Source organism: Dendrobium catenatum, unplaced genomic scaffold (assembly GCF_001605985.2).
Source record: "Dendrobium catenatum unplaced genomic scaffold, ASM160598v2 fragScaff_scaffold_1021, whole genome shotgun sequence".
Lineage (NCBI taxonomy): Eukaryota > Viridiplantae > Streptophyta > Magnoliopsida > Asparagales > Orchidaceae > Dendrobium > Dendrobium catenatum.
Genome location: NW_021319483.1, coordinates 2,665,959 through 2,678,703, shown reverse-complemented (window position 1 = coordinate 2,678,703; position 12,745 = coordinate 2,665,959). Strand labels below are relative to the sequence as shown.

Genomic DNA, 12,745 nt, shown 5'->3' with positions numbered 1-12,745 from the left:
CCACCTTGTGTTTGAACACATGTAATAGCTCCTGCATACATATCTTTAATGATTTGAATATAAGCATTATTGACTCCTTTCTTTTTAAGAACTCTCCATAGCACTTCTCTTGGAACTTTATCATATGCTTTTTCTAAATCAATAAATATCATATGTAGATCCTCCTTATTTTCTCTATATTTCTCCATCAAACCTCTTAATAAATGTATGGCTTCCATAGTCGACCTACCCGGCATGAATCCAAATTGATTTTGAGAAACATTAGTATCACGCCGCAACCTATGCTCCATAACTCGCTCCCATAGTTTTAAAGTATGACACATTAACTTAATACCTCTATAATTCGCACAATCTTGTGCATCACCTTTATTCTTAAAAATAGGAATTAACATACTCATTCTCCACTCATCTGGCATCTTTTTAGTCTTCAAAATAGTATTAAAAAGTTTAGTAAGCCATGAAATTCCTTCATCTCCTAAGCATTTCCACACCTCTATTGGGATATCATCAGGTCCAACAGCTTTTCCACCCTTCATTTTCTTTAAAGCCTCTCTAATTTCAGTTTTACTAATATGCCGATAAAAACATAAATCTTTATTTTCATCTAGGGTGCTAAGGTCACTATAGTCAATCTTATTTTCACAATCTTCATTAAAAAGTTTAGCAAAATATCTCATCCATCTTTGTTGAATATCATCTTCTAAGAAAAGTATTTTTTGATCTTCATCTTTAATACACTTCACTTGAACTAAATCCTTACTACTCCTATCTCTTTGTTTGGCTAACTTATACATATATCTTTCTCCCTCTTTAGTATCTAATCTATTATATAAATCACTAAAAGCTAATGTCTTTGCATCGCATATGGCTTTCTTAGCATCCTTACGAGCAACTTTATATATTTCCCAATTATCGGAATTTTTAAAATTAAACCAATTTTTATAACAAAGCTTCTTATTTTTAATTTTTTCTTGCACATTAGGATTCCACCACCAACTATTTTTACTATTGGGAGCTTTTCCCTTTGATACTCCAAGGACATCTTTTGCAATATTCTTAATATCAGTAGCCACTTTTTCCCACATAATATTAGCATCCTCATGCACAGACAAAATCTTAAGATCTAAAATCTTATTTCCAAAAATATTTTTGTTAATATTCTTTAAATGCCCCCATTTAATCCTAGAAAATTGTTTTACTTTATTTTTTATTTTATGCCCCTTTATCTTAAAGTCCAAAACTAATAATCGATGTTGGGTACATAAATTTTCACTCGGAATAACTTTACAATCTTTGCAATCTAAACGATTTAATTTTCTAATAAGAAAATAGTCAATCTGGGTTGTATTATATCCATTTTTATAAGTGATGAGATGCTCATTCCTTTTCTTAAATAAGGTATTAGCAATTAAAAAATTATAAGCTAAACAAAAATCCAATATGGTCTTGCCACCTTCATTCGTCGTTCCAAATCCATGGCCACCATGAATGCTTTTAAAATCATCTACCTCTCTACCAACATGTCCATTTAAATCTCCTCCAATAAAAACTCTTTCTTCAAGAGGTACATTTTGTATTAATTCTTCTAAGTCATTCCAAAAATTTAATTTAGAGCTCATATCCAAACCTACTTGAGGAGCATAAGCACTTATAATATTAACAATCTTATCATCAACAACAATCTTTAAAGCTATAATTCTATCTCCAATTCTATTAATTTTTATAACATTATCCTTTAAACTCTTATCTATAATAACACCTACACCATTTCTAGTACGACTCCTACCCGAATACCAAAGTTTAAATCCTAAACTATCAATTTCCTTAGCCTTATCTCCAACCCATTTAGTTTCCTGAATGCACAAAATATTTAACTTCTTATGAATCATAATATCTATTAATTCCATTAATTTTCCTGTAAGGGAACCTATATTCCAAGTTCCTATCCTAATTTTAGATCATGGACTAGCTTCTTTGCCCACATCCGTCCTTGATGTGGGAACCCTTGCCAATTTAACACTGCACCCGGGCGCCGGTGCAGCGGCCCTTGCACACTTGTCACTGTATTCAGGCCATACAGCGCGTCGCTTCCAGGGGATGCCCTAGCATTAACACAATTTCTTAAAGGATTCATGTCATTATTGTTCGACAAGTTTTACGCTGGCTGTCGACTACCTAACGCAACCCTCCACTTTTCTCATCCAGGACTTGGGACCTGGCAACGGCAGTGTTCCGATATCAAATGATAGGGATTTTTTTTTTTTAATGATAATGGAAAAGTTCTGGTTTAATGTGCTTTATTTTAGGATCTGATCATCCATTAGAAATAAAACAACACGTGAACCAGCCTCAATCTCAATTTAACCATTGCTACAATGCTTCAATCCTGTTGCTAGAATACCCATGCTAGATAAAGCCGTTATCAAATGGCAAATAATAACTTTACGAGGCAGGATAATAGTATAACTAAAAGCTCGTGCAATATTGTCACTACCAAGACCAGCTCATACTTCCACTTAAGCAGTCCATCAAGCAAAAAATTTTAGCATGTACTACAGCCAATTAAGTTTAGCCTAAAACCTGCACGGAAGGATCCCTGCAATACCCTCAATCCTAACAAATCTAAAGATAAGAACAAAACAACTTTGATCATTATGTTCCTTAGGTCTATGTGGCCTGGTCAGTAGAAAGGCTTGGCACAAAATAGGCCAAGCTCCAAGAGTCTATTTTTCCTTGGTGAGTAAACTTTAATCCTTTATCTTTCTCTAAAAGAGTACCCTACCACCTTTCAACTTGTGAGATTGTCATGGCCATCCTCATCTTTTAAGTTTAAATTCTTGGTACTTAACTAGCTGTTCGACCAAACTATGCAACTTTCTTCGACTACACTAAATATACGTGATTCCAACCCTAGCTTTAAGATACAAACCCATGTCCCAAAGCGTGAATAAATTTGCTGATCACCTTCCCAGGAAAAAAACAAAACAAGCAAATTCACAGAACATTTATCAAGAAAAACCAGTCGTTCATTCCTACCCATTTCCCATTTGTAGGTTGTACCCCGACACAGAGAATCAGATCTCAAATGCTGTACATTACAAAAGGATGAAGTAGAGAAATTGGCCATCAGAAAAAGAATTATTTAATGAAACCAAAAAATAAAAAACACTCTCACCAGCAGAATCAGCCCCAGCCGCCAGACATTAAGGATCCATAACTCATTTCTTCCTCCTTGGAAATGATTGGAGCTGCCACCTTTCCCTTTCCTTCTAATGCCTAAACCACGGTGATAAACATTCCAGCAAAAGCCCTTTCACGGTGCAAACGCCAACCAGCCCCCGCTCTGCCAGCTCTCTCTCTCTCTCTCTCGAAGCTGACGTCTTTCTCTTTGCTTTCTCTCCGTTACGTCATTGCACGACAAAAGATCACCTGTTGGAAAAGATGAGAGAAAAGGATTGAACTGAAGTGTAATGTAAACCAGCAATTTAGTTTTGCGTGTGTTATGTGTAATGTAAACCATCAGTGTATCTTTATTGGACAAACGCTTAGTTTGGCACGCTTTTTTATTATTTTATAAAATAGTTTTTTTTAATATTAATTGAAAATTTTGACTATTAATTAAAAAGTTTTGGGAAGAAAATTAATATTATGTGTGTGAATTTATCTTTTTTTTTGGAACATTTAGATCATTTAAGACAAATTCACACACACAACGCACACACATAGACTCGAACCTTGAACCTCTTAGTTGGAAGCCTAAGCTCTCAACCAATAGGCCAAGGAGAGTTGTGATGTTTTTCCGTTTTTGCCCTTATGGACATTTAGTCGCTTATGTAGCCCGGAAGGGCATTTGTGTCATTTCTTATTTTTTCATTTTGGCCTATTTATATGAGGCCTCATGCATTGTAATTTCAGTTTTGGATAAAATGAAATTTACTTTCCTTGGTTCTCTTTGTGAGTGCTTCTCCCTTTGATCTCTTAGTGAGTTCAAAAGGGATAGTTAGATCTCTCCGTGAGTTCTACATTTTACTCCACGTACGTTGTGCGAAGGTGAAATCAAAACAAAGTCCGAGATCAAGGAATTCATTGGAAGAATTTGTTCGTTTTCTTCAATCTCCCTCCACTGCCGTCGACCCCAGTGAGCCCAGCATCACGGATGCCCCTCTGTTCCACTATCCAGACGGATCCAGCCATCCCACCGGTTCAACCCTGAATCCCTCCTGTTGGCCAGCCCATCCCCAGCCCGCATCACGCCAGCCACCCCCGGCCAGCCAGCCCGTGGCTCCATCCTGCCGCCCCTTGGAAATTTTGGATTGGAAATTCAAATCCAAGCCTTGATTACCTTCCAAATTTAATTCCTAAGATTGAGTCCATTGTGTTAAAGGAATTGAGCCCAAATTTTGTAACTCCCAAACGGCTAATTGAGTCCCTTAAATTAGGGAATTAATTAAGAGGAGTTACAATTGTGAAATTCAAATTCCCTCCTATTTTAAATTATGGGAAGTTACTTAAGCCCAATTAAATCTGAAATTAAAATTCAGATTTAATAGAATTTCTTACTTAAACTTGGGCCCCACTCTCATAACTCCTAAATCTCTCCCTCTCCTCCTTAGTGGGCCGACCACTCATAGTGGGCCTCTTTCTCCTTCCAAATGACATATGAACACCACAAATTCAGCCCAAATTTCTTCCCCCTTCACTGCCCCATTAAACCCATTTGGATTAATTTGAATCCATCAAGTTAATTCCCTCCCACCTCTATCAAAACTGAAATTCCTGCAGGAATTTTCAGTTTTTGTCTTTGGAATCTTCCCCCAAGCAACCACAGCAAGCACTCAGGATAATTCTCCTCCACCACTCCGGTCACCTATCCAAGAACGACGATCTTATGCTCCTTCTTCCTTGGAGTGACCTCGCTTCTACTGTGGAGACTCTTCTTCCGCTAAAACCTAGACTAGTTGAGTGTATGGGCTCCAAAGGTGAAAATTCTCATTATTAAATTGTGGATTCTTGTGGCCATTGTAGTTTTACAATTATTCTTTGTGTTTCTTGAATTGTTTGGTTGATTGATCTTGCTCCACTTTGCCTAAGCATGTTAAAAATTAAGAGTTCTAAGGATCACTCTTTTATGACAATGATAATTTTATTTTGGGTTATTATGCTACAATTGCTCTCTTTAATTTCTTAAAGTAACTCCATCATTGCATGTACGTTTCACATCAATAGGGATATAAGAGTTAAAAATAATTAAACATTTCAAAACATTTTAGATGTAAATTAAGTTGCCCATAAAAACAATAAAGAAATAAATAGACTTAGAACATAGAAGATAAGGAGAAAAAATACATATCTCAACATACCATCCCAACTGAAAAAGAGCATAAGGAGGCTGAGAAATAAAAGCAACAATTACATGATGAGAGAAAGAGGTAATGCCTTGATGCCATCATAATAGGCTAATAGCAATGCATTTTGTTATATGTGAAAATTTTACATTGAAATAAAACATAGGGGTTCAAAAGTGTATCCCCTGTTCTACAATATTCTGAACACTCGATGGATGACCCAAGCTTTAACCGCCAAATCCCCTATCTTTTCTTCTTTCTCCTCTTCTGCTCTCCCATTTCTCCTCCTTTCTTCTCTAGCAAGATTGCTAGGAGAGGTGAATTAAGCAAATGGTTTTAGATATTTTATCATTTCAAAAACTACTAATCTGGCCTAGCATTGTAGTGCTCCAAGAAAATCTTTTAGATTCTCTGAGAATATTTCCATATGAGACTTGGTGCTGCAGTGGAGTCATCTAGCGCTGTAGCGCACAATCAATTTCTTCCCACCACCCGAGAGGATAATGTCGCGGCGCTGTCAATCCCAATGCCACTGTGCTCATAAAAGCAGTTTTTATACTTTGGAATTTTACTTCTCCAACCCATTTCCTGTTCACTTAAGGTCTCTTTAAGCACTCAAAGGCTGATAATTACAAATTAAATCAAAATTAAATAAACATGTAGTTTGATTAATCTTAATTACCTAGATTTCAAAAAAGCTGATATTACAGGAAGATAACCTACAGTTATTGTATTAGAACAAGTTGGTAGCTAGGGTTTCTGGAGGAGGAAGGGGGTGTTCGATGGTTATGATAGAGTATGGTCAAGAGGAGAGTGATAGTGACAAGATGGGAGAGGCTCTATTATTCTATGCGGAGTCTGGAGGGCGTCCGGAGACCAATAAAAATGCACTCGGTACCCACGCATGGTACCACTCGGTACCGCTCAGTACCGAGCGCGTAATCGGATAGGAGAAGCGTCCGGTGTCCGCACAGAATAATAGCTCGTGAGAGAGAAGATTGGGTGATAAAAACAAAAGATTTATCAAAACCAAACTGAAAGAAAAAGATATGTGTATCAAAATGGAGCTCAGCAGAAGAATTAAGAAGGCAATATCCCATCAGTGGTACCATTGCAGTATAGAAAGCTCATAGAGCAGGAAAAGCCGCATTGGGTTGCACCAAGACGAGCGCCAATAATCCTCAATGTCATCACAGCTATAGGGATACAAGTACATTTTCTTAAAGCTTATCATACAAAATTGTGCAGAAATTTCCTTATTTTATGGAGTCTTAGATCTGTATAAAGATAAGGTCATTTTTGAAACCAACTGTTATACTTTAGACAGTCTGTTTGTGTTTGGGAAGGTTTGGAAATGTTGGGTGCTACCTTTGTAATTTTGTTACATATTTCTTTCTTATGCGCTTCTATTTAATTGGTATCATAGTTATTTTAACTACTAACAAGAAAGAGTTGTCATCAACCTTGTGACATTACAATCTGAGCTGTTAATAATTGAAGCTACTTTTGTCGAGCTTTAGAAATATTTGCTTGCTGGTCACTTCAGTTACTAGATTTTCAGCATGAATTAGACCTTTAAACATCAAAATGAATTGCAATCCATTTTCCATTAAGAAACTCACCAACGTCATTTTTGAGATTGAAGGAATCATCTCTACTTAGCTCTGAGCAACTTATATAAGTTCTATTTTGGCTCTTGCTTTTGTGTCACCACTTATGTCACTACAGGAAAATCACGCGTTATTGGCGGACTTTCCATCGGAAAATTGTTGACAGATTTGAACGTTTTTTGGAAAATAGTTTGTCGAAAAATTTCGTCTGTAATGGACGATTTTCCTGTAGTGTGTATATTCTACATTAAGGTATTATCCCTTAATCATCAAGGTTCCTTTGCTTGAAAGGGAGAACATGTAATGCAGTGCATTATGTTCAGGTAAACTTACCTCTGAATGCAAAGGGGAGACTTCTGAGCATGAAGAGACTGCAAATAATTACAAAAATAGAGGGAAAGTTCAAATCTATCATAGAATGGGTACCTCGATTTCATATTTGTACCTATTATAATTCTAAATTATAATTATAAAGATATCTTATGATAAGTCTATCTATTAGAAAGAATATTAAGATAATCTTAAAATGAAGTATTTCAGAATAAATAACGAATGTAGAACTAAATGAAGTGTACCTATTCCTCTTTCTACACGAATATGTATGAGAATCCGCTTTCAGAAATTGGATTCTTCTTCTCCCATCCTTATCTTCATCGTCTTTCTATCTTTCCTTTCAAAACACCTTTTTTGTTTTGAAAGGAAAGATAGAAAAGAGTTTCTTATGAGTTCCCGACTCTCAAGACATTCATTTGGATGCAGTTCATAGGGATGAAATTTCAGTGCTAAAATTGGATGCATTTGTGCACTTCATATGCTTTTATCATAGAATTTAATCAAAGCAACTCGATAAATAGTCTTTTTTGGACATCCCTGTTACATGCTATGGCGTGGCCCTGCTGACTTAGGGTTCGTTTGTGATTGCTTTCTTAATGCTTTTTAAAACAGTGTTTTAGTTAAAAAAAAAATTCTTGAATTATAATTTTTTTGTACTAAAAGATTGTTTTAGAAAGCAATGAAAAAACTGTCACAAACAAAGTCTTACGTTCCGAGTAAAATTTTGCCGAAAAAAGCCTCAATCCTTAAGGTCAGAGAGAAGTAAGCTTTAAACAGAAATGCTTATCACTAGCTTTACTGGTAGGTGTAAAATACTGAGTCCTTTGTTGATTTTTTTTTAAAGAAAATTCTACTGCTTGCATTAAGAACAACTATTAAAAATTGCTCAATGGTAATGAACACGGTGAAGAAACAAACAGGATTTGTGATTAAATTTTTGAAGATTCAAAGATTTTTCCTTTGAAATTAAAGCTAACAAAAGTACAAAGGCTTATAGCTACATGTAAATAAAAAAAAAAATAAAAGAAAAAAAAATGTAAACACGGCCACGAGAGGAGAGCATAGCCATGCTGGATTGATTTGAAGTATCAAATCGAGCCATATCAGAGGCTATGTGTATTTCCTCGCTGATGATAAGGGAATAGAGCTGATCAAGGCTTAATGGTTGAGTCATTGTCCGAATAGCAGTCTTGAAAGATTGATATTGCTGTGGTAGGCCATTTAAAATATGAAGGATAATATCCTCCGAATCAAGCTGAGAGCCCGCTGCAGCGATTTGATCAACGAGTTTTTTGATGTCGTTGAGATACTGCAGCATTGTAGAGTTTTTAAGAGAGATATGGTGAAGTTCATTCTTCAGTTGAATGACCTTAGATCGGTTTGTGGATTGGAACCGAACTTGCAGAGCAATCCAAATGGCAGCAGTCGAGTCAAGATCAAGAACGTAGGGAAGGATAGATGCAGATATGGTGGAGCAAATGGCAGCCGCAAGGTTTTGATCGGTTAAAAGCCATTGCGTGTAAGCAGGGTTTGGAAGGGAAGATCCAGAGTTTTGGACAAGAACTTGGTCGGGAATGAGAGATGTCGCATCAAGAAACGAATCAACCCCATTTGCGCGACATATCTTGAGAATTTGGGAGCGCCATAGGGGATAGTTGTCCGATGAGAGGGGATTTTGAACGATATTCTTGAGATTTGAGAGAACGGATTTTAGAGAGGATGAGAGAGCTGGTGTGACGGAATTGGAGGATTCCGTCGACTGAGTGGTCGGCGACGTTGTGGAGGACGCCATGAATCTTCCTGGATCGTCTCCTAGACTTCTAATACCATGTAGAAATCTATTCCGACATACGAGCAGAACAAGAACAGGAAAGAAGAAGACAGAATGGAAAGAAGTAAATTGATATTATTATTTCCCCTATTCTATACAAGACAACTCGATTTATAGAGTGCTCAACGTGTACAGATATGAGAGCAGCTATATAATAGGCTATACAATCTTAATTACAAATGTTGCTTTTGTGCTCTAATAGTTAGAACAATCGTGGCTTTAGAGTACCAAATAAATATATAAGCTAATTTGTAATTCACAGGAACAACCGCATGATAAAATAAAGCTTCGTGTAATTTTTTGTTACATTTTTTTTTTACTTATAAATTTTGGTCCTAAAATTTTGATTTAAAAAATATTAAGAAAGCTGTCCATCATACCTTAAATAATATGACTGCATAAAACCACAAAAAATGTCATTATCTCAGTTGAATAATTGTCTCATTGTCTCGTTCTACTAATTATTTAATCCAATGTATATAAGCAACATGCTATATTTTATTTTCTTTTATTCTAATTAACAGAGATGATAAATTTGATAATATATATAGTTTAAAGCAAATTGTGCCAAATAACCAAATAATTACTGTCCTAAAAGATTAATAATTGGCTTAAGCTTTATTTGGAATGATTTTTTTGCTATTTCTTAAAGCAGTTTTTTTTTATATTAAAAAATTATTTTAAAAAACGGTAAAATATGCAACCAAGTGTTATTATTTCTTAGGATAATTATCATTTATCGCATCTACAATTTAGGTGAATATCATATAGCCTCTTAAAGTTTGAGAAATATCAAATATTTCTCTCTCTGTTTGATTTTTTCGTCACCATTAAAATAAATCTAACTAATTTAGAATTTAAACTAATAATTTAATATGTATGTATAGTTCAAAATTATCTATGATTAATATAAAAAATATATATTTATGATGACTTTTTGTATTTTTTGAAGTTTTATTATAAATTTTTAATTATTTATACAAATAAAATTACAAATTGATAACATAAAAATCGAAATAATTAAAAAGTTGAAAGAAAACTAGTCAACTTTATTAATTTATTGATCAAGTTATTATTTTTTGTCAATTATATCTTTAAAATTTAAAACTTATTTTTAAAATTTTTATCATATACATGATTCAATTTTTTGAATAAAATGAATTATGTAAAGTATTAAAAATTTTAAATTTACTTGTTTTTTTTAAATATAAATATCAAATAAATTATTTAATATTTATCACAAAAGTAATAACCAAAAGCTATCACAAATAAAATTCTAAACTTCGTTAGCAATGCTTTTTTATTGCTTTTTTTTTTTTAATTGTAATCATAATATTTATTTGGCTATCATTCTTTTCATTGTTTTGAAAATTTTTTTACTATAAATCTATTTTTTATAATAAATTTAAAATGTTATTAAAAGTCGTGTTAAACCAAGCCCTAATCTTAAAGCAAAATTAAATTTATTATAGCTCAAATATTAGCAGCCACCATTTCTGACTCAAGGCGTAAATCATAAACTAACAATAATCTAAAATTGTGAATTTTTCTATTAGGAAGGAATCTAAAAATAGAGAAAAAATGTGAATTTTTCCATGAAACAGTGCAAGGGTTCTTTTAAACATCATACATATTTGGATTTGATTAATGCAAATTATGACATACCGCAAATGATCTTATATTAATAAAACAATTATTTGTTGTCTATGATATTGCTTAATTATTTTAAACAAAAAGTTAATAGGTTATCTCCTGATTTTTATTATTGCTGGCAAGAAAAATATTTATAGATATTTGAATGAAGAATATTTTACAACTTCGGTTGCCTCCTAAGGAGAAATTATTTTGTGCGGTAGCGGATCGTCTAGATGCGAATCAAAATGCGCAACGTCACTCGGTACATAGCGGTATCCAACCGCGGTACACAACAAACGGGTGATGTGGCACATTCTGATTCTATTCCGGACGGCGTCCGTATCCACATAGAATAATTTCACCCCTCCTAAGAACATCTTCAACCAAAAAAATCAAATTTTTCACAAAAAAATGCATTAATTCATCTCAAATCGAACTTCATTTCTTCTCCTCTTTCGCGCGCTTCTTGATCTCGCTGCAAAGGTAATTGTCTTTCTCCTTTTTTGAGTGCTTCTTCGGCAAATCCTGTAATCCAGTTTTTTGGGCCGGGTACGTGAACAATGCGATGTCAATATTGACGTCGCACAGTTCACCTATCGAATTTTGCGGTGTGATTTAACATTTGAATTGAGCGAATAAAGGATGGCATATCACTATATACAGTTCAGTTGAAGGTGGTCAAAATATTCACGCTTTTAAATATTATTCTGATTCTTTGATTGATTGAGGATGGAGAATCGTCATGCTATCTCTAAGCAACGAAAGACCAAAGGTGACCTTGAGACTCAATATTGATGCTAATTAAGATCTTAATTAGATGATCAAACCTATGTTGAAAGCTCTAATTAAGATAGGTATATGCCAATAATGATCTATATTAGTACTAATTAATATTCATTATAAAATTAGAATATAGAGAACGGCATAATAAACTTCAAGCTCCTAATGAGTCCAAATTTGTCTATATCATCCTATCAATGCCAAAAAAAAAAAAAAAACATATTTGTTATATTAAATATAAATTTACCACATTGTTTGTGCCGTATATATTGACTTTGATGCTCTAAAAATATTAGATCATTTGTCTTTTTTCTTTCTTTTGATGTAGTAATTATTGATTTGAGTCAACTTAGTCAACTTCTCGTTAGCTATACTACATATGGAAAGGAATTGTGAATTTATGTGTGATTATATAGCGGCAATGAATTCATTTATCTCATCTATTGACTATATTATTCAACTTATAATATGTGTTTAATATGAGCTAATTTTGACTTTGTTTGAGATAATTTTCTTATTATTTTCTAAAGCAGCTTTTTAGAACGAAAATTTTTTATTAAGAATTAAGAAGCTGCTTTAGAAAACAGTAAAAAAATCGTCCAAAACAAAGCATTTATCTCTTGTGCTTTCGTTGATTTTTGTGGATCATATTTGTGTTATATTGTTGGAGAATTCTTTTTGTTGACTTTGAGATAATTGTAATTTATGTTTGTATTTCAATTCACTTATAGGAGTTATATATATTGTGCATAAATGTAAGGTTATTTTGTAGAAGGGTTGCACTCATACTTTATCTCTATTTAAATTAGTGTCAAATATAAGCTTTTCTCTCTAATTATGGATTAATTATTTTGTACGGACATCAAAAGTCATCCAAAATGTGCCACGTCACCTCTTGCTAGGCACCGCTGCTTGGTACTGCTGATGTGATGAATTCTACTTGGTCTCCGGACGATGTTCTGCGTCTGATCTTCGCACAAAATAATTTGACATGATTATATATATGTAGATGTTTTATGAATTCTATTAGGCTCCGAATAGCATCTTATGCGAATGATTAAATATATGCATGCACAAATAGATGATAATATGTCAAGAATGGACGAAATTGTCGATCACATGTAACTCATAAGAGCTGTTTTATGAAAAAATTATGTTAGGATATTCTAATACAAAGTACATTATAAAGAGTTTCAAAATCTTTAAATATA

At 33.8% G+C, this 12,745-nt stretch overlaps 1 protein-coding gene across 4 annotated transcripts in view; it reads right to left on the bottom strand.

Annotated features, from left to right (window-relative positions):
- LOC110106283 (protein PHOSPHATE STARVATION RESPONSE 3) overlaps nucleotides 1–3,496 on the bottom strand; it is a 34,742-nt gene extending 31,246 nt beyond the window's left edge. For all 4 annotated transcript variants that reach the window (XM_020836122.2, XM_020836123.2, XM_028697881.1 and 1 more), the window contains exon 1: nucleotides 3,176–3,496. The gene's annotated coding sequence lies outside the window, so the exon portion shown is untranslated. The remainder of the gene's footprint in view (nucleotides 1–3,175) is intronic.
- Between the last annotated feature and the right edge of the window lie 9,249 nt (nucleotides 3,497–12,745).